We start from the raw sequence: 24,889 nt of genomic DNA, 5'->3' as shown, positions 1-24,889 counted from the left end.
GATATGTTTGAGGTCTTCCTTTGAAGACACATTGCCCATGATTTCCAAAAAACACTCTGAACCCTCTGATAATTCTGCTTTCCAATCATATCAATATCCAGCGGTCCTGACACAACTCTCACCATTGCAGTGTGAGAGCTCTGCTATAATTAAGCTTTATTCTGCACTCTTTCCTGAGTGATTTCCTTTCTAACTATATCTTCAATAGAGAGGAAGAAAAATGAACCCTGAGTTGCAGCTAGGTTTCTGGGTTTATGAAGATACATAGAGCATGCTGGCCAAACAGATTATCCAAATATTAACAGCCTTTCCAGAAACCACTCTTTCACAGCTATCAAGCAGACACTGTAACAAATAAAATTATGAATTTTAGAGGATTATTTTTGCCTCTTTACTCCATAAGAATTAATTATTTGATTTAAAAATACATTAGCCAATATGCTTCCCACATGCTACTAAGGATTTAATGGAACAGAATAAAGGAAAAGACCACAGTAATGCCAAGCAGAGTGTATGCTGGTTGCTTCCCCTTCAATCTAGCCACCTGTTGTTACCCCTTTTTATTATGCAGGATACTGCAATATCTCAGTGTCTCCAATTCTTATCAGGATCCCATTGGGTTAGGCACTGTATAAACACACAGGAAGACACAGTCCCTGCCCCAAAATCTAAGAATCTAAGAAAAGCTTAAGATCTAAGCAACATCTGTTTGGTCCCTGAACTATGTGTAAGAAGTAAACAGGCCAAAATTAAGGTGGGGAAGAGCCAGATGGCCACAGAAAAAAATGTGGAAATTCACTAGAACCAGTGGCAGTATATGCATTCAGCAGTGTTACAGACTCAGAGACAAGCCTGGCCTTGCTGTGATGCCTTGGCTGACTAGGGTTTTCAGGGGAATACAAAGGAGAATCTTCCACTCAGCTGGACAAGAACTACAGGTTGTGAACCTTGATCCTATGGTTCCAAAGTTCCTGGTCTTCCACTGCCCCTTCTCACACTAATCCCATGTACTGAAACCTGGTCTACATTACATTACAAAGGTTGATGTAAGCTGCCTTGTGTTGACCTAGTAGTGCATGTGCCTACACTTACATTTGGAGAAAGACCAGGGATAGGGTAGGCCCGTTACTCAATGAGGGGGAGGGGTAACAATAACAGAAAATGCAGAAATGGCAGGGGTGCTAGATGACTTCTTTGTTTCTGTTTTCACCAAGAAGGCTAGTGGCAATTGGACGTCTAACCTAGTGAATGCCAGTGAAAATGAGGCAGGAGCAGAAGCTAAAATAGGGAAAGAACAAGTTAAAAATTACTTAGCCAAGTTAGATGTCTTCAAGTCACCAGAGCCTGATGAAATGCATCCTAGAATACTCAGGGAGCTGACTAAGGATATATCTGAGCCATTACTGATTATCTTTAAAAAGACTTGGAAGACAGGAGAGATTCCACAAGTCTGGAAAAGGGCAAATATAGTGCTCATCTACCAAAAGGGAAATAAGGACAACCTGGGAAATTACAGACCAGTCAGCTTAACTTCTGTACCCGGAAAGATAATGGAGCAAATAATTAAGCAATCAATTTGCAAACATCTAGAAGATAATAAGGTGATAATTAACAGTCAGCATGGATTTGTCAAGAGCAAAACATGTCAAACCAACCTGATAGTTTTCTTTGACATGGTAACAAGCCTTGTGGACAGAGGGAGGCTGTAGATGTGGCATATTTTGACTTTAGTAAGACCTTCTCTTAAACAAACTAGGGAAAAACAACTTAGATGGAGCTACTATAAGTTGGGTGCAAAACCAGTTGGAAAACAGTTCCCAGAGAGTAGTTATCAATGGTTCACAGTCATGCTGGAAGGGCATAATGAGTGGGGTGCCGCAGAGATCAGTTCTGGGTCCGGTTCTGTTCAATATTTTCATCAATGATTTAGATAATTTAGAAAATTGTTCTTCTTAACCTCTGAGGACAGGACAAGAAGCAATGGGTTTAAACTGCAGCAAGGGAGGTTTAGGCTGGACATTAGAAAAAACTTCCTAACTATCAGAGTAGTTAATCACTGGAATAAATTGCCTAAATTGCTAAGGAGCTTGTGGAAGCTCCATCATTGGAGATATTTAAGAGGAGGTTTAGATAAACATCTGTCAGGGATGGTCTAGATATTACTTAGTCCTGCAGGGGACTGGACTAGATGATCTTTCGAGGTCCCTTCCAGCCCTATGATTCTATGATTTCTCTCCAACTGATGTAAACTCTCCATTACACCAATGTACTAATACCACCTCCCTACCTGGCATTGAGCCAGGGTCATTGTGCTGAGATTGACACAGCACAAATATAGACACTGTGTTATCTATGTTGACCTAATAGATCTTCAGCAGCTGTCCCACAATGCCTGACATTTGTGAACTCCACTGTCCAGGGGTCACAGAGACTGGACCCCTTTCCCCACAGTATCTTTAAAACCCTGTGAATTTTTGAAATGCCTTTTCCTGATTACCCATATTGGCAAGCACACCTAGCAGCTCTCCACTGTTGTGTGCAACTGCCTGGTTGATAATGTCAGCTACATGCTCCAGACACACTCCAGCCTGGAGTAGACAGGAGATATTGGATCTTCTGGGCCTGTGGGGAGAAGAGACTGTGCAAACACGGCTACAGAATAGCCACAGAAACATGGACATCGATGAGCAGGCTGCATAGGGATGCAGGAGAAGGAGTATGACAGGGACCAGCAGCAGTGTCACGTGAAAGCCAAGGAGCTGCGGCAGGCATATCACAGGGCCAAGGAGGCCAGCAATCAATCCGGTGCTGAGCTGCAGCCCTGCCGCTTTTACAGCAAGCTGCATGCCATACTAGGTGGAGACCCCATCACCCCCCTGCTTGCCACCATGGATACCTCCCAGGAGCCCGAGCCACAGGCCCCTGGCATGAATAGGAAGTAGGAGGTGAAAGAGGATTGGGGACATGCGACAGAGGGGTCCAGCTATGCCATGTGCCAGAACCTGTTTGAGAGTCCACTGAAGTCCAGTCAGTCCCAGCAGGCGAGCATGGGTGGAAGGAAGGGAAGCAACTTCAGGTAAGTGCAGTTACAGTTAGGGCACCCCCCTCTTAAACAGGGCACAGCTATCAACTCTTCATTAGTTTACTCACACAACAAGAGGTACCAGTACAACAAAGAGAGGTAGCGTTGTCATCTGCTTTTCATTCCTCTGTCCAGTTAGGCGGGAGGACCATGCAGAGCAATTTGTTTACATACACCAGGGTTGTCCCTTGAATCCTCCTGAGAGATCTAGATAAAACTTCCATGGAGGTACTCTGCAAGCCTCTCTGAAAGGTTTCTAGGGATGGCAGCCTTATTTCTTCCTCCGCGGTAGGACACTTTCCCATGCCAGCTGATGATAACTTCAGCAGGCACCATTGCTGTACACAGGATAACAGCGTATGGGCCCGGGCAGCTTTGGGATGCCAGCAACAACTGTGATCTCTGTGCCTCTGTCACTCTCAGGGGTGAGATATCAGCTAAAATCACCAACACCTGTGGAAAATGGTGCCGGTGTTCAGTTCCATTGCCCTATACTCAGTTTCATGGAACTGAGCAATTCTCTCTTACTTTCCCTCACTCCTGGTGGGCCATGCTCATCACAGCTGGTGCTGTGAGTGGCACCAGGCACAAGCACTGCCAATCAGAAGTGGCAATAAGTGTGTCTTGTATAAAACTTTAGGGGAGCAAGGGAAGGGAGTTTGGAATCTTACGTTTCACTTTCTATTGTGACTATACTGACAATGGTACCACTGTATGTTTTAGTTGCAGCTGCTACCACTGTGGTCTTGAGGGTCTCCCCCCTCCACACCCGCAGAACACCTGAGCCAGATAAGGAGGAGAAAGAAGAGGACTCAGAATGACATGATCACTGAGACCCTGCAGCCAGTGCTGCATCAGGCCATGAGCACAGGGCCTGGAGGGTGAACACTGCAGACAGCCTTGAGAGAGAAAGAAAGAAAGAGGGGAGAGCAGACAGACCCAGAAGTCCCAGCAGGAAAAGGAGAAGGAGAAGCACCAGGACTTAATCGGACTTTTCCTTAAGCAAACACAGATGCTGCAGGCTCTTGTGGACCTATAGGTTCAACAGTCCTGAGCTCGCCTCCCTCTGTACTCCAGGAAGAACTCCAGGATAGCACTTACCTACACTCCCCCTCAGCATTCCACGTAGCATCAGGGGAAACATCTCTACCCTACCACTCCACCCTGGGGGACATTAAGGACAACCACTGGCCTGTGAGAGCCAGTGATGTATGTGTAGCTAAAATGGTCATGAGTGTTCCTTCCCCTTCTTTAAGTTCTGCTCCACACATTTATTAAGGTTTTAATGTATTTGTTTTAGCTTGCACACAATTTTTGAAGTGTTTTTGTCACTCAAACTCTGTTGTTTGGAAAATAATGGATCTTTATTAGTTCCCGACATATGTGGCAGAATGCCTGGCTATAGTGAAAGCACCCACTTAGTTGTTGTTGCACACTGTGACACAACTCATAGGATCAGTGACAAATACAATATAGTAATAATCATAAATGTCCAGCAAGCACCACAAAATGAACAAGTGCATTGTCAGCGTTATATTCATAGATGTGGACAGAGCACCACACAATTCCTAACAGGCCTGCAAACTGCAGATCCAGGGGGAGCACAGTTCACCCCACCGCATTACTGTGGCTCGCTGTTAAAAAGCTCTTTCAAATCCCCCCTGAGCATTTGAGCTCTTTAGATACCCTCTTACGTCTGGTTGTTCAAAGTCCGTAGACAGCTGTTCCACCTCTGCCTACCACCCCAGTGGCAATGTTTCCTCTGTGCTTCACAGATATTATACAGGACACAGCAGGCAGCTATACGCCTCGGCATATGGTTTTCACTGAGATCCGCTTTTGTGAGTAAACAACACCAGCACTTCCTCCAGTGCATTGGATGGTGGCGAGTTGCACACTGGAATACCTACCCATGGTGCACTACACTGTGCATCAAAACACGGACTCCTGGTGAGTACACAAGGAGCCAGGTATGCACGCACACAAACGATATATTAATGATGGTGGCAAAAATTTGTAGTGTCAACATGCCCTGAGGGAGAGGAGTGCATGCTCAGTCTTTGTCCACGGTGGAACTCCATTGTTTTTTCATTAGTGTGTATCTCTCTGCCCAGTTTTGCTCAGGAAAGGATCATGTGAATAATGATGTCTTGGGCCTGAACACTGAAGTTGCACAAGTGTAACCTAAATCAGTTTTTAAACTGTCTTTTAAGAAGTTTTGGCAATTCATGATGGGGCAGAAATGAGTTGCGAGGGGGTGACTGGGCTTGTGGGGTCAAGTTCCCATCATTAAACTCATGAGGAACAAGATTAAACTGAACTGAAATGAATGTCTAACACAGGGCTTTGCATCAACTTAGTTAAACTGATTTAAGTAAGTTGATGCAAAGTCCTGTGTAAGACACTCATTTCAGTTCAGTTTAACCTTGTTCCTAATCAGTATAAGCCACATTTATATTAATTTAAGAGAGTGTCCACCCACAACTTCTGCATCAGTTTAGGGCCTTGTCTACATGGAGAAGCTTCACCAGGTTAACTTAAAGCAGTTTCCAAACCAATTTTTGTTAAGCCAGTACAACCCCCTGTGTGGTTACTCTTATTTCTGTTTCACAGTGATTTATTTTGGATTGGATGTGAGGGTGACCTGGCTGCGACCGACATCTGTCACCCCTTGATCTCCAGAGTTGATTCGGCTGATCTGGCTGGCTAGGGGGATGTCCCCTTCTAGTTCTACAATATAAGACTAAAGGCTTGTCTGCAGAGGGACTTATTTGGGAACAGCAATCCATTTTCACAACGCATGAAGCTAACCAGGAACATCCTTACTCCAAACCATGAATGTCCACATGAAGAGTTAATCAGGAATAGCTGTACCTGAATAACTCCACCTATAGACAAGTTCTAAGTATCAGATCAGTTCTGAATAAACATGTCTACATCACAAATCCACCCCCTCAATTGATGTGCATGCTGGAAGTCCCACAAGAAGCCAAGGAAGAGACTGAACTACCTTATAATAACTTGCAGAGTTGGTCCTTCCACAGGAGAGATGAAGCATAACGTAGCATTTAGATGACCCATTGGCATTTAATTTCACACCTCTATTGCTGTGAGCAGGAGGAGGGAAAGATGAGTTTAAACTTTTGCTGCTGTTATAGGGTCCAATCCTTTGAGGTACTAAATAGTCTGAATCCTATCAGCTTCAATGGCAAATTCCAGGTGAAATCAACAGGAAGGAGCTGGGCGCACCGCACAGACTTTGCCAGCCTCAAATGTCAGCTCTGACTAGAATGGTGGAGGCTGCAATGCAGGGGTTCTTAACCCTGGTTTATACTTACAATTTAGATCAACCTGGCTACATTGCTCAGGGGTGTGAATTTTTCACACTCCTGAGCATCATAGCTGAGCCTGTTGTAGAATTTGTCCATTAATATAGCTACCACCGTTTGGGGAGGTGGATTACCTGCATCAATTGAAAAACCCCTGTCAACATAGGAAGCATTTATATTACATCGCTGCTTCAGCTGTATTGCTGTAGCAGCTGTAGTGTAGACATGCCCTTAGGTTAAAAGGTGCAAAGACAGAAAAATTCAGGGATCCCCAGGGTTCCAACAGGAATAGCAGGCGCCCCCGCCTCCCTGTTAACTAAACACATACAAATGAAAGGGAAATCATGATTAATTCGTACATTTTTTAATTGGCTGATACTGTTTGGCCAAATTCTGCATTAAAACAATTGCCTTTTCAAGCACAGCCACCTGGGGTGTAATCAAATGAGTTTCTTTAAACTTCAGCTGTTCTATACTGGTGATGAAAGAGCCCAGTGAACTTGCTTTGTAACATGAGTCTGAATTAACTGAGGTTGGAGCTGAGCCCTTGGCCTTTCTTCTGATTAGATCTGCCTCATTTATCTCAGTTCTATGGGAGATCAGGATGGTCTACCTTTTGTGTTTGAACTACATGGGGTTGTATATTTCACACTAAACAAAAACAACAATGACAGCACCCCATTACATGCTGAGATTTGATGCTATCTCTGCAACCACTCTTGTGCCAGCAGCAATGGGTGAGAGAGTGTCAGGTTAAAAGGCTGCAAAACCAATATTGCAGAGAGGGCAAATGCTGATCTAGTTTTTTCCATGAAGATTCTTCAGGCAGGAAACCTTCTGTCCCCATCCCATCAGCTATATTATAGCAACTTACAGTGCCCAAGCCCAGTCACAGGTATAAATCCACTGTACACAGTGGGGGTGGCCTAGAAATATGTGTAGTCTCTTGTTGCCTTGGGAAGGGAATGTTTCTTCATGTTGTTTTCACTACATTAAACTCCATGTTTGGTGACATTGTCACCTGTTATGTAAACATCAGCACATTGGTTTTGCAGTATGCAAAATTTAATATTGCAGGATTTGATCCCCCGTTAAGGATCTCCAGTTTTATGCTGGTGGAATTCCACTGAAACCAGTGGAGTTATGCCAGTGTCAAACTGGTGTAATGCTATGGTGAATCAGCCCTCAGAATTTCAGTAACTGCAGAGTTTAATTTTCCAAGGAAAAGGTTTGATTTCTTATTTATTTACTTTGCTTGTTTTCTGCACAACTCTGAAAAAATAGCCAGGGTGAGATCCTCAGTTGGTGTAAATCAGCACAACTCCACTGATTTACGTGGAGCTACACCAGCTGATACCAACTGAGGAGTCATCACAGGGAATGGAAAGAGTTTTTCAGATTTCATCGCAGTTCTATTGTTTTTCTTATTCCCCTTTATTTATTTATTACTTGTTTCTGGTAACACCTACCATGCATTAGGTGCTTTCCAAACACACAACATGGAAAGGATCCCTGTCACAAAAAATTGTTAAGCTGAAGCCCATTTTTTAAAGTCCATAATTATTTTCAAATAGCTAGTTAACACAGCATATCCAAAATCATCATTTCAAAATAATTGCATTTTTATGTTGCCAACCTCATCAGAAATTAAAATTCTAAGGATGTGGATATTTAACTACATACAGCATTCTAGAACTGTGCAGACAGATGGCTTTAAATCACAAAAAGCCAACACAACTGTGGTATTCCATTTACTGCAGGTCAGATTTGTGGTACAAATTCTTGACAATAGGTTTATCATAAACTGGAATTTACAGTATTATTTGTTTCAGTTATTGATTACTACTACAGTAACATCTCTTGGCACTTAAATCCATCCATGAAAAAACATGGTAGTTATCTGCAGGCACTGTGTCAGGAGGCAGATGTGGTGCCCAAATACAAAATAACTGTTCCTCACTGATTGCCTAAGCCCACATTCTGCCTTCAGATATGATATGCAATTACTCTTGATTTAAACCTGATCATGCAATGATCTCTGTGCAGGAAGACCCCTGTGTCTGTGAGGATCTTATTGCATGACTGAGGTGTTAAATGGGAATGGAGGTGAGGGATACTGATGTAGCTTTAGGCAAAGTAGAATCCTAATCAGTTAACTTCATTTTGTTTTAAAGTTGCACAGAGACTCTTTTCATTTAATAAAGAGCAGTAAGGTTTTTAAAATGTGCCTTTTTAAAAGATGTGGGGGTTTTTCAGGTTTTGGATGAGGCTTCTTCTTCTGGATGCTATCACATTAGATTACATTAAAAATGTCACATTACTTCACTTTGTGCTTGATGTGACATGATTGGTTCAAACTGCATCTCATCATGTTTAGTCAACGAGACACAGAGTCACAGCTGTTAATAAGAAAAAATAAATAAGTGATTTCAGTGCTACAGTTGTGTATTGATATATTTGCATGAGTATCTTTGCAAGGACACTGCCAAAGCTAGCATCCATAACAAGAAATAATATTTAACACTTTGTGAGGTGAAGTATTTACCCTTCAGGATTCAGGAAGAGATTCCTTCAGACTAATAGACACTTCACTCTAAGCTGTCTCCAGAGAAGAAATTCCAGTATCTATCTATCCCTTACCGTGGCTCTTTCAGGACCAGCAGGGGTTAAAAAAGTGACAAAGGTTAAAGAAGTGGCATTTATTTCACAGATGGACCTTTTTAAACTTCCATTTGTGGCTATGTAACTTGCAGACCTTACCAGGTGAGACTGGAAAGGAAATGTAGAAATCAGTGATGTGATACTAGAGGAAAGCTGTCCAACAAAATGTTTTGAACTATTTGTTCAATAATTGCTGATGTTAAGACTATAATGAATGGTCTACAAAGGTCGCATAAGTTCCATGAGTGATTGTTGCGTTTTTTAATTTTTGGGTGGGTCTTTGTTGAGTGGTGATTCTCTAAAACAGAGACAAAGGAAGGGAAAGGAACATGGAAGGGTAATTAGGGAATGGCAGGAAAGGAGGACAGGTGCAAAGGAAGCATGGTGGACAGGTGAAGTGAAGTTGATGTGAAGAGACCCTGAGGGAGGATGTGGGAAGAAGTTGAAAACAAAAAGCCAATTGGCAGAAGGCAGAGAATGTCCAGAGTAACACCTGTAAAAAAAACCAGCCAGACCTGATGACCTCATCTGCATCTAAAGATCCCTGTCATAGCTGCTTGTCTCTGCTCCTGCTGGCTCTATTTCTGGGTGGCCTTTCAGAGCAATTTCTCTTTTCTCCCTGACCTCACATGGCTGAGGGGGAGAAAGGTGTGGGGTGGCAGCTAGGGCTCTTCTGCCTCCAGACCTTCTAAAATTAGTTTGTAAAAAGCCTAAAATAAACATAGTGCTCCAAGAAGAGGAGAGCTTGAAGAACAAGCTTCATCAAACATCTTCATCAAACAAAGGGTCTGGTGTGCCTGGGAAACCTCTGCATGCTTACAGGTGGTTAGAGCTTGTGAAAGGTTCAGAATTTCTGTCCTGAGGAAGATTCTGATGATTTAACATTTGGCTGTTGATACAAAACCAGAATGAAAAGTAAAAATATCTATCTTTCCATACGAAAATGATAAATGAACCAACACCAACCTTTTTGATCAAAATGTTTTATTTTGGTCTGGTTCAACACTGAACTGTATCTACCTGAGGTGCCGTAGTGCCTCGTGGGAATTGTAGTTCAAGTGCCCTCATTCTCCTTTATAGGCCAGAGCTATATCTTCCATCCTGCAACATGGTCATAGACTCCCAACATGCCCTGAAGCAGTTCGGCCAGAAGGAAGGCCACAGTGCACCATGGGAGATGGAATCCGGGGAAGAAACCTAGCCCAGAGAAAAGGATTGGTATGAGGCACCAGAACTGTGACTCAGGAGAGGCATTGCAGCAGCTCAGGTTGACACAGATTAATGTCAAACTGACACGAAATGATCTGCTCAGCTGTGGTCTGACAAACTGAAACATTTCAATTTAGGTTAACGCAACTTGAAATACTTCGTTCTGATTTTCTGAAACGTTTGGGCGAAAGAAAAATTTTGATTGTTGTAGAAATTGTGATTTCCATTGAAAAAAATACTTCTTCAGAAAATTCCCAACCAGCTTTGTGTGGTACCGAAAGTGGGATTTCAGCCAGGGTACATAGCCCATTATTACCAGGATCAATCTGTGCCCTGGCACAATTTTTGGGCAAGGGGTTTGACAACTAAATCCACTCCACTTATGTCAAAGGGGACTGAAAAGAGTCCCCTGTTGTGGGTGGTGCCAGTGGCTCTCCCTCGCTGTCTGTCTCAGAGGTAAGCCACACCTCCTGGCACCTGTGCCCTGTGGGGAGTCCCAAACAAAGGGGCAGTCTCCTGCAGGGTAAGCCCTGGCTTCCAGCCCCAGCCCTTAGGAGGCGGCCCAAACAAAGGGGGAGTAATCTCTGGCCCTTTAGTAGGGTGCACACGCTGTGCAAGGCCCGACCCTTAGGCAGGGTGGGCTGGCAAACAGGAACGGTCTCAAGCCCTTCATAGGGCAAGTAAGTAGTTCTGAGGCCCGACGCCTATGCAGGGTGGGCCTGCCAGTGGGAACCGTCTCTAGCCCTCACCGGGCGAGGCATTAGTCCAAGGCCCATCCCTCATCAGGGTGGGCAGGCAGCGAGGAAAGCAGTCTCTAGCCCTTGGCAGGGCGAGGCAATGATCCAAGGCCCAGCCCTCAGGCAGGGCGGGCAGGCAGTGAGGAAAAGCTCTGGCCCCCAGTGGGTGATCACCCTTAGGTAGGAAGCGGGGAGCGGAACGCAGGCCCACCTGACTGCACTGCATCCCAGCCCAGGGCCCTATCAGTGATGGGTTGTCCCGTCTCTTGGTCAGCGGGGCTCCAGCCGAAACACACTGCCTTAGTGCAAGTGCAGGCTCAGCCGGACTATAGTTGGCTACCCTGGGATACTTCCTCCCACCCTCTCCCTATAGTACCTAGTCCCTTCCATTGCACTCTGGTCCCTCAGGGTACCCTGCCCGAGGGGCATTCCAGAAGCCTTCGGCCTCATCGCTCGATGGCAGGTCCGGGAATTCATTGGGATCGTCCTTGGAGGGCAGCTCCTCCAGATCGCAGGGTCCTGGGGTCTCCTCTGGCTTGCTGGGCTCAGGAAGCTCTTCCAGGTCCTCTGGGCCCCAGGCAGTGGGCAGCTCTGGCAGCTTCTCCTCTGGGTAACCGTCGGGCACAGGTTCAGGCCCTGGCACCCAGGGAGAGATGTCCTTCTCCCTCGGCCACCTTCCCCTGACTGAGCAGGAGGGCCTGCCTCTTATACTTCCTGCCCCGCCCACCTGATTCCAGTCAGGTGTCACTGCAGCGGGCTCTGCCCCCCAGAGGGGGTTTGGCTCTCCCTCGCCATCTCCGAGAGAGGCCACACCTTCCAGCTACAGGGATCATAACCAGAGATACCATGTAGATGTTGTCAAGGTGTTTACTCTGTAGAGTGATTTAACAAGAGTTCCACCTGTGGCATTTTTGTTTGTGGGCACATGTGATATGTGCATACCTGGCCCTCTGCAAACCCCTGTTCTGTTTGGCACACATCTCAGACACAAATACACTCCGCTTGCCTATTCTGTTATCGTGAGTAGACAATAGAGCTGGTTGAAAATATTCTGATTCCGTAAGAAAATGCTTATTTGACAGAATCAACACATTCCAGAGAAATATATCAATTCTAAGTAAACTCTTCATACAAACCAGGCAGGGAGGCTTTTCTGACTTTTCCTATTTGGAACATAAAAATTTAGCAATGCAAATTTTTCTGTGGAACAGAAATTCTGATTTTTGCACAGCTCTAGTAGGCAAGATAGGAAAATCTACAAGAATCCTGGAATGCTTCAGAGAGTGCTTGGATTGTGATGAAATGGAGAAACCCATTCTTTTCAAGATCCAGTTCAAAGTTTTGTTGCTTAGTGTCGTTCCCTCTTCCCCCCACCACTCAAGATAGGTGTCAAAGAATTTTGTAAAGAGGTGTAAAGATAATTTTGGTAGGTTATATTTTTGGCCTGTCGGATGAACACTCTCAGGTTTAACAATGTTCTTGGATAAAGAATCACAGAGGCCAAAAGTCTTGCGTCAGATATTTGCCATTTAAAAATATGTTCACTTTTTTTGATAGATACATCAAAATACCAGTCCTAATGGTGTGCTGAATAGGCTTTGATTACTCTTGTTGGAATACCAGGCAAATTGACAAGCACAGTTTAGTCATTGCTGGGTTACAAAATCAGTGGATAAAATGTCAATGGCCTTAGTTAACTAATTGTAAAAGTGACTGAGTGTCTGTGTGGGAGGATAAGAACACATTCTTAATGAAACACTCTGATACACCTGTTGTGGAGAGGAAGAGAGGTGCAGAGGGAGATTAGAGGTGAGGAAAGGAGTGGCAAATAATGATTGCTTATCACTCTGGGATCCTGGGCTGAAAGATGCTAAATACATGTTAAGTATTATAAGGGGTTTGTTTAACTCCCAACTCGCTCATGAGGCAATATGGATTCAAGATTTCCACTCAATCATAAACAGTATTCAGTTTTCACTTTTCCTAGGAGAGACTCTGAAAAAGAGCATAGACAGGGCAGCAAAAAAAAAAAATGTTTTTGAGTTAAAGAAATGGAGCAGAATAAAATGCAGATACAGAGAGACTCAGACTTGGTCTACACTCAGATCTTATACTGGCACAGCTACACACCCTAACTGACATAGCTATGCCAAAAACAAAACAGGTAGACATAGGGCATGTCTACACTACAAAGTTAAGTCGACTTAATTTAAGTCAACATCCAGTCACCGCAGTAATTAAATTGGTCAGGTGTGTCCACACCATGCTCATTGGGTCAGTGGAGTGTGTTCTCACTAGCTGCACTTGCATCAAAGCACAGAGCAGTGCACCATGGGTGGCTATCCCACAGTGGGTTTTGGGAAGGGCTTGCAAAGTCTCATGGGACTAAAACATTGTCGCAGGACGGAATGGGAACATGGCTTCGGCCAACCATGATGCAGTTTCTTCCCTCCCTCCCTCCCTCCCTATCCTGATATCAATGGCAAACAATCCATACTTTTTCACATCTTTATTCAAAAGCCTGACTTAGCCATGTATACGCCATAGCCCAAGAAGCATAGACCCTGCTCAGCTGTGCAATCTTGTTGTGAGCATTACAAAAACCTCGCGCCTGATCCTGTAGTATTTTCAGAGCCAAGACAGGAGCTGCCACACAGAACATTGCAATGTCATTCAAGTGGCCCTGCTGCAAGCCATAGAACAAAAAAATTGCCAGCTGCCGCTGGCAGTTGTGCGGCAGCTGAACACAGTGGAGCACCATTTCTGGTCCTGGGAAACAAGCACTGACTGATGGGATCGCATAGTCATGCAGTTATAGGATGATGAGCAGTGGCTTCAGAACTTTCCAATGCAGAAGGCCACTTTCTAGGAACTTTGTTCAGAGCTTTCCCAAGCCCTGAACTGCAGCAATACTAAAACGAGACCTGTTCTGACAGTGGAGAAGTGATAGGTGATCTCTCTGTGGAAGCTTGCAACGTCAGACTGCTACTGCTCAATGCGGAATCAAGTTGGAATTGGTAAATCCACTGTGGCAGCTGTTGTGATCCAAATATGCAGGGCCATTAATCAACTTCTGCTAAGAAGGGTAGTCACTCCAGGCAACTTGAAGGACGATTTTACTGCGATGGGGTTCTCTAACTGCAGTGGGATGATAGATGGCACGTATATCCCTATTTTGGCACCAGACCTTGCCAAAGAGTATATAAACTGAAACCATTTTTCAGCGGTGTAGCAATGCTGGTGGATCACAGGGGGTGTTTCACAGACATCAAATGGGATGGTCAGGTAAGGTGCATGATGCACGCATCTTTAGGAACACAGATCTGGTCGGAAAGCTGCAATCAGGGACTTTCTTTCTAGATCACAAAATAATCATTGATGATGTTGAAATGCCAATAGGGATCCTAGGAGACCCAGCCTACCCCTTGCTCCCATGGCTCATGAAGCCATACACTGACCACCTGGACAGCAGTAAGGAGTGATTCAACAATAGGCTGAGCAAATGCAGAATGGTGGTGGAATGTGCCTTTGAACATTTAAAGGGTCGCTGGTGCAGTCTGCTTACTAGGTTCGACCTTAGCGAAAATAATATCCCCATTATTATCGCTCCATGCTGTGTGCTCCATAATATCTGTGAGGCAAAGGTAGAGAAGTTTCCACAGGCATGGGGCATGGAGGTGGATAGGTTTGGAAGCTAATTTTGAGCAGTCAGCTACCAGGGCAATAAGAATAGCCCAGCAAGGAGCTCTGCATCTCCGGCAGTCTTTGAAAACCCGTTTCAGTAATGAGCTACAGTAATGTACACTGCTTATCTGTGTTATGCCTTCCCATACTTTCCCCTCTATTGCATCAGTATCCCTGTATCTCCCCTTACTCTTCCCAAACCCTCAATGAATGGAATAAATAAAGAATATTTCATTCACAAAATATTGACTTTTATTGCATAAATAAAGAATCTGAAAAAGCAGGAAAATAATTTAACCTTGGTGAAATCATGTGATAAAATTGGGAGGGGAGAAACAAATGCAGCTTGTCTGTGAAAGCACAGAAGTCTTGAACATCAAAGGTCTTTGAATGGTCATCTTTTGGTCTTAGTACCCTCCCCCAGTGTTGAGTGGAAGGGATACTGCACCATCCCCCCTCCCCGCCCCCTGGAATGTTTTGGGGAGGGGGATTGGGAACAGGGCGTGTTTGCAGGCTGTTCTGTAGGGGCTGCAGAGGGACTGTAGCCTCAAGCTACTTTTCTTGAAGCCCAATCAGATGCCTCAGCATGTCAGATTGTTCCTTCATAATCTGCAGCATTTCATCCTGCGTGGCACGCTCATGCTCCTAGGATGCTTTCCTGCTCTCCATGTCTATATCCAGTTTTTTAGATAATGAAATCCTCCAGGCTTTTAGCTCCGTGTCAGCTGTCCTGGAGGCATTCATTATCTCGATGAATATTTCATCACGCTTTCTCTTTTTCCATCTTCTAATCTGTGAAAGCCTCTCTGCCAGTGTGGAGGATGCACTCGAGTTCTGGCAGACCACTTCAGCAGTGGCTACTCTTTGGACCTCCCTGGTCCTGCCTTCCAAATTTTCCTGCCTCCCAGCACCTCACTATCCAATTTTATCTTCCCCTCTTTCTCACTCTGCCTCAGTCCCCCCAGCCTTCTGTTACATGGGCTGCTCCTCACTTTTTCCCATCCCTTCCCTTGCACAGTCAGCCCACTCCTCATATACTTCACCCTTCTTCAATAATTACGACAACTGATCCCTCCCAATGTCTCCATGCAGTCACTCCTCCCAAGAAGCTGCCTGTGTTCTACTCAGCTACTTACTCTACATCTGCAGCTACCAGGCCCCAGCCCTCGCTTCATTCTGTGCCTCTCCAAGTGCCGGAACTTAGTATGAGTTTCAATGTACTGCCTTTTAGACCTGGTCTACACGGCCACCAGCCATCGATGGGAGGTAGCGTCAACATATTTACGTTGACGTACCGTGGAGTCTTCATGGCGCTGCGTTGGCAGGAAACACCATCCCGTTGACACAGTCTTACTCCTTTTGGGGAGGTGGATTACCAACATCGGATTACCAGGATCTACACGACCTGCTCAATCGATCCCGCTGCTTCAATCGCCACAGAGCCCACTGTGTAGACATACCCTGTAAAACAAAACAAAACACCTGAATAAGCTTCTGCTTTTATGGGTAACACCCCTCTGCTCCTCATTATGTAGGTTCCGGGCTTTGGTACAGTGTACATGTTTCTGGTTCACATATCAAGACTCCCGTGTAAGGAAGCCACTGGTAGTGTCTGACTGGAGTCAGGACTTCACTATTTTGTCTCTTTGTAATTGAAATTATCCTAGCATATGACACTCCTAGTATATACGCTCTGAGCGTAGTTTAACTCACTGCATAGGATACAGAGACAACAGCGTTCAGGACTGCAATATTGGTACATCCGAATGAGCAATGTAAGGTGATACATGTTTTGCTAATATCTACTGTGAGCTGACAATCTGCAGCTATAATCGGAGACCTGGTTATTCTGTGATTTTTGTAGCTGAGGAATTGGCTGACCAAATTCCCCTCTTACTATAGAATTGTGCTCCAGAATCTCAGACTTCATCAATAAAAATGTGGCCACAAGTGAGACTTCTTTTGCAGTATTTTAATAGTGGAAATCAGCTATATTGCTGTCCTAAAAGGGGCAGCTGAGGAATCCTTGGGTAATATAGAGCCTTTAGAAGGCTTTACAACACTTACTCTGCTTGACTTCCTGTAGGGGATGTGTTGGGGGTTGGTTGGAGCATGCGAGGGCGGGTCCACTGCAATCATAGGTTAAAGCAGCCCTTGGGCATGGGCCTGGAAGAGAGGAAATGTGGCTTAGTCACCTTCTTCTCCCCACACCTTCTACCCCCTGCCTCAGCTGAGCAGAGTGCGAGGTGACACAGCTGAGACTCTGGCCCTGTGTTTCTAGCACAGGTTGCAAAGAAAAGCTTGAACATAGTGTAACGAATGCATCAATGTGTGCCTGAGTTTGCAGACAGCATGGAAACAATAGCTCTAAGACGCATGGACTGTATCATTTTGATATTTTCAAAAACAAAAATCAGCACATTTTTTATGGCTCTATTTTTTTTTTAAAGGAATGTGAAATACTCATGTGCTCAGCACTCTCTCTCTCCTCTCTTTCATCTGCTCAGCCAGAGTCAGAAAAGCTCCCCCTGGAGCAGCAGAGCAGAACAAAGACAAGCTAAGCTCTGCCTCCTCTTTCTGAACCCCTCTGTCCCTCACTTCCCTCCTCTTTATACCACTGACTGTAGAGAGAAAGAGAACAAAGGACAGAGGGACCATCAGGTCCCCATCCTGCCCCTCTTCTAAAAGGGCTCGAGCAGGGGTTTTGCACTGGCTAGATCAGGTCATCTACTCCCTGGTCTGCTACTGCAAAGCTGTTTCCTGATAAGCTCTGGTTTTGAATAATGCTGGCGTGAAACACACTCCTTACGTGCTGAGAGTGAAAGAGAGGCACAGAACACTTTATAGCAGGGCATCAACACATCACAGACAAACATTTCACAGTTAGAAAAACATCAGAAGTTTTGATGGATGAAAAAGAAAACCAGGTCACTTTAGGCCCTCCAAGAGATGTTCTTGGAAAACTGGGGCAACTAATGAAACTGGGACACCTAGAGCATTACCTTTGTAACCTAGGGATGACAAATTTAATCTCAACATTAATGTTTCACTGCTAGTCACTTTGGCAGAAACATCCAGCTAATTTGCATATCCCCGAACAAATGCAGAACCCTACTTTACTGAGTAACTAAAAATAAGTAATACAGACTTTAAAAAAAATGTATCTGAGGCTGCCACGGAATTAGCAACAGTGTGCTGCAGAATCCAGATGGTTTTCCACAGAGTTTAGGTCCATCTTTTAATGGAGTACACAGGATGGACCTTGGCTGGAGCATATGAAACCTAGTGATGAAATCGAGTTAGGGCTCCTGCAGTCAACAAATGGTCTCATGACTGAAGCATATGCTGAAATAAACAACACACTCATCAAATGCAGCACAGAACTTGGAACATGACTGAATTTTTCTTCTGATGATTACTCTGCAGATAAATACACCTGTCTACCCATGTGTCGAAAAACCTGTACAAATGAAAACATGTGCATTAATAAAATGCTGATGATTAGTCTTGTTGACCTCATGACTTCTATAATCTCATGCTGAAATTCCTACTGTTTACACAACACTAAATCTCCTACAGTGACGCACAGTCAGAGAATTGCTACCTACCTCTAGCAGATGTTCTTGTTTTTAGGCAACTGGATCTTTGTTGCTGCAGGAACAAGTACTGTAGCAAAAAAGAGGGGAGAATCATATGACTGAGCCTAAAGATGAGGAGACTATTATTTATTGTTGGTATTGGGCTGGACCAGACCCCATTGTTCTAGGCACTGTACAGACATAGAACAAACAGATGGCTCCTGTACTGAAGCGCTTACAGTGTACGTATAAGGCAGGGAGGAAAAACAGTTGGATGAAGCAAATTGACAGGGGGGCCCATGGTAACTGTGGGATCATGAACAGCATGATAACCACTGCATGCCAGCAGACTAACTGTTGGCAAGTGCTTTGTAAATATTGCAGTAAAGGAGTTTTAAGGGAAGGATTTGAAAGAGGACAATATGATGGCTTTGTGAATACTTAATGAGGAGCTCCTCCCACGTATAAGGAGGTGACCTGAGAGACAGCGCAAAGGTGTTTGTTGGAAAAGTTTGACAAATAGACAGTCCAGGACTGGCTTTATTGGAGGAGCAGAGGTGGGAGTTGATATCTTGCTATTATGTAAGAGATGATGGGTAGGCTGGGAATAGGCTGTGAAGGGCTTAAAAGTAAAGACAAGGAGCCTGTGTTTGTTGTGGCTGTAGTTGGGGAAGCTGCAGATGAAGCAGGAAAGCAATCCGCACATTAGTGTTTGAAATGGATATAAGTGGGGCAGCATGGCTCCATGGAGTGGAATCTCTCTACCAAATTATTCTTTTTCTTAGAGTCAAGTTTCTTTTTAATTGGAATGAGGAACACATCACTCTCTGGCAAGGCTGGGGGAAAATATTCTCTAATCAAAAGATAAATTCAAGGGAGTAATTTGGAAGATTCAGGCATCAGCTCTAACTACAACTGAAGTAATTTCTCTATTTTACTTAACATGGTTTTATTGTGCTGAAACTACTATTAATGGAAGTAATTGGGAAGGGGGGTTGGGGACTGCCTGTTATTGCAATTTAATGTCCACATAGGTGCTGAATACTCAGTGTCCATATTTCAACCTACTGCCATTGGCAGACTACAGTCAGAGAGAAGCCTCTCTAGTGTCTCTCTAGTGGGCCCTAGTATATACACTGATGCTATGTCTACACTTATGGCAGTGTGTAAAGTACATGCACTGCACACACTCCTCACATGCATATAAATAGCAGTGTAGATGGTGAGGCACTGCTTAAATGAATAAAGACACACCAGAACATCAGGGTATATATAGCCAACAAGGCTTTCTATATCTCCTATAAACCCAAGCAGTGCCTCCCACCTCTACTTTACTATTTTTGGCAGTGTATCGGCCTGCTGCCTCCCTTCTGACAGAGCCTTTCCCTGTTGCAGGGAAAGACTCTGGCAGTGGTAGGCAGTGGGGAAAAGTTCTTGCAGCTCCCCATCGCTGGAGCTTTTTCTGCTGGTTCCCACAGCCTGAATCTTTCCCTGCAGCATGTAGCTACACACTACAGCAGGAACACAGCCGTTTTTCACTATAGCACCTAGCTACATGTACCCTATGTGCCACTGCCAGTGTAGACAAAAGATATGGGTGTGTCTACATAGCTATGTAAGCCCAGGCTCAGGCTTGAGTCCAAAACCCCCATTTGTCTACTCACAATTCTGTCTGACTCGGGCCTGAGCCCCAGGACCCCACAAGTCAGGTGGGTTAATGCCTGAGTCCGGCTGGGACTCAGGTCCAAGCTCCCCAGTTTTGAAGTGTGGATGCAGCTTAGGCTCTGGGCCACCCAGACTCAGGTCCTGAGAGTCCACCAATGCTATCCTATAGGCTCTGTTCTGCATCCTTTCTGTCCCAAGTGTAGCCAACCAACTTCCAGGACATGGTGTTTATGTACAGCAGCTTGGCATTTAACCCTTCCATTTTATTTTGATTGTTGAGGTGCAAACACTGGGAACTTTTTCCTGTCACTGACCAGATCATGCCACTTCCTGATTGTGGGAGCACAGCCAGAATTTGGTGAATCTGTGGTTCTATTTGGGCTTCGGGCCGTGGGGATGTAAAAATTTGTTTAAAAAAAAATCCATTTAAACCAAGGGCATGGCCAGACCTGATCTTCTGGCAGGACCTCTGGCTGACATTAGTGGACCAGCCGAAAAAGCCGAACTGCCTGATTCCGGCCACATGACCAGAATCAGGAAGATCGGGAAGCCAAAGACTGAGAAAGCTCCAGTTGGGCAGGTAGTTTAAGCTGAGCTTGGGTGGGCCTGCTTTCAAAAGGGCCACCTATAGCTACGCCCCTGGTTGAAACGTTACAAAAATAGAACATTTAAAGGGTTAAATGTGGAGTGGGGGGAGGGGGGGAGCTGTGCTGGGCTCTGCTCCTGACTGCCAAGTGAGAGCTGCCTAGCTGCAGCTCCTCCGCTGCAGAGCCATGGCTGGGCAGCTCTGGCTGGTGTGGAGCTGATCAGAGTCCAACTGCGGCTGCCCCCCACTCTACACTTGCAGGGGGATCTGCACTGGGCTCCGTGCCTCCCTGTGAGCCCAGCTGCAGCTCTCTCCCCACCCCACCCCCCGCTGGGCTCCACGCCTCCCCTGCTTCCCAGTGAGCCAGAACTGCCCAGCTGCTCTGGCTTGTGGGGAGCGGAGCCCAGCTACAGCTACCCCTCCCACCCCCAGCTGGACTCCGCACCACCCCTACACCCACCTCCCGCAGGCCAGAGCTGCCCAGGTGCTCTGGCTGTGGGGGGGGCCCAGAGGTTGCCCCCCAGTTTAAATGTAATCAGCTGTTTAAAATGTTTCAACAGCTGATTATCATTTAAATGGTTAGGCTTTTACATCTCTAGTGGGCACAAGCCCACCCATGTCTAAAAACCCCTCCCTCAGCCTAAGGGGAGGAGCTACTGAGCCCAGGACTCAACTGAATGCGGGGGACAACAAATGAGAAAACAGGACCAGGCGTGAAGGTCAAAGGTTAAACGGAAGGAACCTGAGGGGGACACCGAGCAGAGAACCCAGACAGCACCCACTGCTCCTCAAAAGTAGCTAAGGAGTCAGCAGACGTGGCCCAGAGGAACTCTGCCTGGATGCGTGATTGGCTGGAGGAATGGAAATAGGCCCCACAGTTGCAGAGCACCTCCTCAGCCAACTTCCTCTCCCTGGTGTTGTTGTAGAAGGCTGAGAGGCAAACAGGAAGTTCAGTTTTAGTAACAGGACCAGGAAAGACCACACATACCCGGAACTGGTAAAGAAACTGGCAGAACTGGGGATTCACTGGACCAGAACAGGGAATAGATTAAGCAGCTCAAGACTGACTCCTGGAAAGTCAGGGATGAGAATTTATCAAGCTCACCTGATCTTGATAAGTTTATGAAAAGTATGATATGATGAGATTGCCTACAATGGCAAGTGATTCATCTGCAACTGCTAGTGGCAAATATCTCCAATGGCCAGAGGAGGCACACTAGATGGGGAGGGCTCAGAGATACTACAATGAATTCTTTCCCTGGTGTCTGGCTGGGGTGGGTCTGGCTGACCTGCTCAGGATCTAACTGATCGTCATATTTGGGTTGGGAAGTAATTTCTCCCAGGCCAGAATGTCAAAGACCATGGGGGATTTTCATCTTCCTCTGCAGCATGGGACACAGGTCACATGCTGGTTTGAACTAGAGTAGATGGTGCATTTCCTGTAACTTGAAGGTTAAGTCATGATTTGAGGATTTCAGTAACTCAGCCAGATATTATGGGTCTATTACAGGAGTGGGTAGATGAGATTCTGGGACCTGTGATGTGCAGGTCAGACTAGATGATCACGATGGTCCCTTCTAGCTTAAAGTTTATAAACAGCTCCTCAGGATCATTCAGCCTGCTTCTTTTTGAGGAGTTTGACCAGGTGGTGGGTACTGCACCAAGCAAACAGTGCTTCATGAGGGTCTAGTCAGCCAGGATGGAAACCTTCTGATCCTCAAACCAGAATGGAACTGGAAGGTAACCAGCAGGCACCGGATCAGGCTACCAAAGTTACTCTGGTACTGGAACTGGTCCCTGAAGAGGCTTTGCTACCACAGCAACTGAAGCAGTTCCTGGACGCATCTGCAGAGGAGATTTTTGATGCCCTCCCTTGAGGAGAAGCCTGCTGCAGAACCAACAGAAGAGACAGAAGGCACCCCACAGCCTGGTAAATTTCTGGCTCCATGTTTGTTTTTATTAATACAGAAGAAGGGGAGTGATTCTCAGGTTATGAACCAATGCAAAAGTTATTACAAGCTGTGTGCAGCAGCGGGTATCCACTAATGGCAGATTGCACGCCAGCACACTGGCATCCTCCCTTCTACACCCCCAGCCCTGGAATTCAGAATGGAGAATTTAAAAGTGAAGTTTTACTAGGAACTTTCACATTCTTGCTAAGATATGCCAGGGTGTTAAAATAAGATCCTTACATTGCCTTTCCTGTTAGTACACCACTCCATACTAACCCAATGGTGTAATGAGCTGCTGGTAAACAGTTAACTGCCTGGAGGAAGTTGAAATGTAGTCTATATAAACTAAAGGAAGTTCATGGATGACAAAGTCATTTGTCCACAGTACAGCTGGAGGTTTGTATGCAGTCCAGAAGCGTGCTGGTGGGAGAGGGGCCGGTGAGTTCTTTGTAAGCCAGTATTAGTGTGTGTAGTATTACTATTAGTGTGTGTGTTTGCATGCAGTCATAAAAGGCTGTACCAAAAGCAATGGGGAGGCAGTAATCCATGCAGATGCTGCCGCCGCATCCTGTTTTCCCCATATGTTTTTGCCCCAATCCCAGATGCTGACACTGGCAAACTTCCTGTAGCAGGAACTCCCGATGGGCATTCACATTTTGGGGAAGGGTGTATTTTTCCAGGGCTACCACAGTAGCTGAACAGCCTACTCCAAAGGTGTGCTGTTCAGACACATAAGTTTGACTACTCCAGTGACATACGTGGCTGGCTTGCCACTGGAAGTTTGGAATAAAAATATCTTTGCCTCAGGAACCACCAGAATTGTCATGTCCTCCAAAATGTGGAATGCCTGAGGATAGAGGTTTACATAGCACACCACAGTCATCCCATTTCCTCAAGGTCATCTGCAATTTTTAAACTTACCATTTTTTGTATACTCTTCCCATGACGATTAACACAGTTGTGTCCACAAGCTTCTAGGATATGAAGCATTCCTCTCACAATAGATTGTAAAACTGAATTTGAAAGTATAATATTTTTGTCCTTGAGATTCCACAATGATTTTTCTGTGAATCATTGAGGCAATAACATTCTTTTATGTCTATTTACAGGCATCTCTAGTGGCCATTGTACCTCAGCAGTTCACACATACTCTACCAGTAGACTACGTCTCCCTACCAACGTAAAGTGGTCCAAGAGGAAGTGTTTCTGTGATGAACCTATGCTTGATGTTTTGCATAGGGCCAACAAGCAGGGGCAATGTCAAAGAGAGAAGGATTCATGGCAAGTGGAGAGGCAAGGAGAAAGTCATAGGCAGGCTGCAGAGCTTGAGGACAGAACTGTAGTGCAGGAGCAGGCGCTTGCATTGCAAGTCCTGGAACAGGAACGGCAGTTGAGGGAGGAAGACAGAGCACAGTAGACAGACTTATTTTTTGCCAGCTGCTTTCACTAATGGCTGCAAGAGTGCGGTCTCCTGCTGTGCCCACCCCATGGCCGGAGTCCCCTCCATGATTCTATGTGCTGCATACCAGGAACACTTTGGACAGTTCCATGGTTAGGTGGCCCATGCAGCTGGGACTTAACAGCAGCTGGACAGGGCAAGTCTACTCTAGGCATACGTCAGCCCCTGTGATGACCGCTTCCCCACTACATACATCTACCCCCATGTGGACCCTTCCCCCTTGCAGTCCGCTACTGCCCTGCAGGCCTCCACACCTGTGCAGGAGCAACACATTTGTGCAATTGCACAAGGCAAAGCTGAACATGCTAGAGGACATGAAAAATTAGGGGATTTTTGTAATGGTGCTGTTCAACACTTGGTTTATGCATTTTGTTTTATTACTGGTTGTAGTGTTGACATACTACTTTTGTGTGTGTGTGTTCTAATGGCAGCTGGCCTACCTGGCAATGCACTAATATTTTTGTAATACAAATAAACTTCAAGAAAAGCCTTTATTACCATCTCTATATCACATCTTATCTGTACTTTGATTGATGTACTTGTGTATGAGAAATTGTTTGGATATGACTTGCCCATTGTGCCTTACCCTGTGTTTAGCTTTATAATTCAGTGTGAATGCATGGTCCCTTCCCCACCCCCTGCCACATTAAAAAGTCATGATAGCCAAATAAAAATGTATATCAATACTTTCCCCCATTCACTGTGTACAGCAACAGTTACATCCCGCCCAATTTCATTTTGTGGTGCAGCATTATCTCCTTTACTGTAGAAAAACCATTCATAAATGTACTGTTGTCCTTCTTCCTTTGGCCCATGCAAGTCCATTAGCTGGAAACACAGAGCGGCCCTGATTTCTGTTGCCCAGGTGCATCTTGCTCCAGTGGCGATTGATGCATTTTCAGGTTGAGTGTACTGGTTCAACAATCCACTACTGTCATAGGTCCATT

General features: G+C 45.3%; 1 long non-coding RNA gene across 1 annotated transcript in view; it reads left to right on the top strand.

The window, feature by feature from the left end:
- The window catches only part of LOC137163358 (uncharacterized), a 131,103-nt gene extending 106,475 nt beyond the window's left edge, over positions 1–24,628 (top strand). The window contains exon 3 of the long non-coding RNA XR_010922696.1: positions 23,593–24,628. This is a non-coding gene — a long non-coding RNA (uncharacterized lncRNA). The remainder of the gene's footprint in view (positions 1–23,592) is intronic.
- Positions 24,629–24,889: the final 261 nt, after the last annotated feature.

This window comes from Emydura macquarii, unplaced genomic scaffold (assembly GCF_026122565.2).
Source record: "Emydura macquarii macquarii isolate MOO-44397 ecotype Brisbane River unplaced genomic scaffold, CSIRO-AGI_Emac_v2 contig_2531, whole genome shotgun sequence".
In the NCBI taxonomy this organism is placed as follows: domain Eukaryota; kingdom Metazoa; phylum Chordata; order Testudines; family Chelidae; genus Emydura; species Emydura macquarii.
This window is presented reverse-complemented; position numbering and strand designations above follow the sequence as displayed.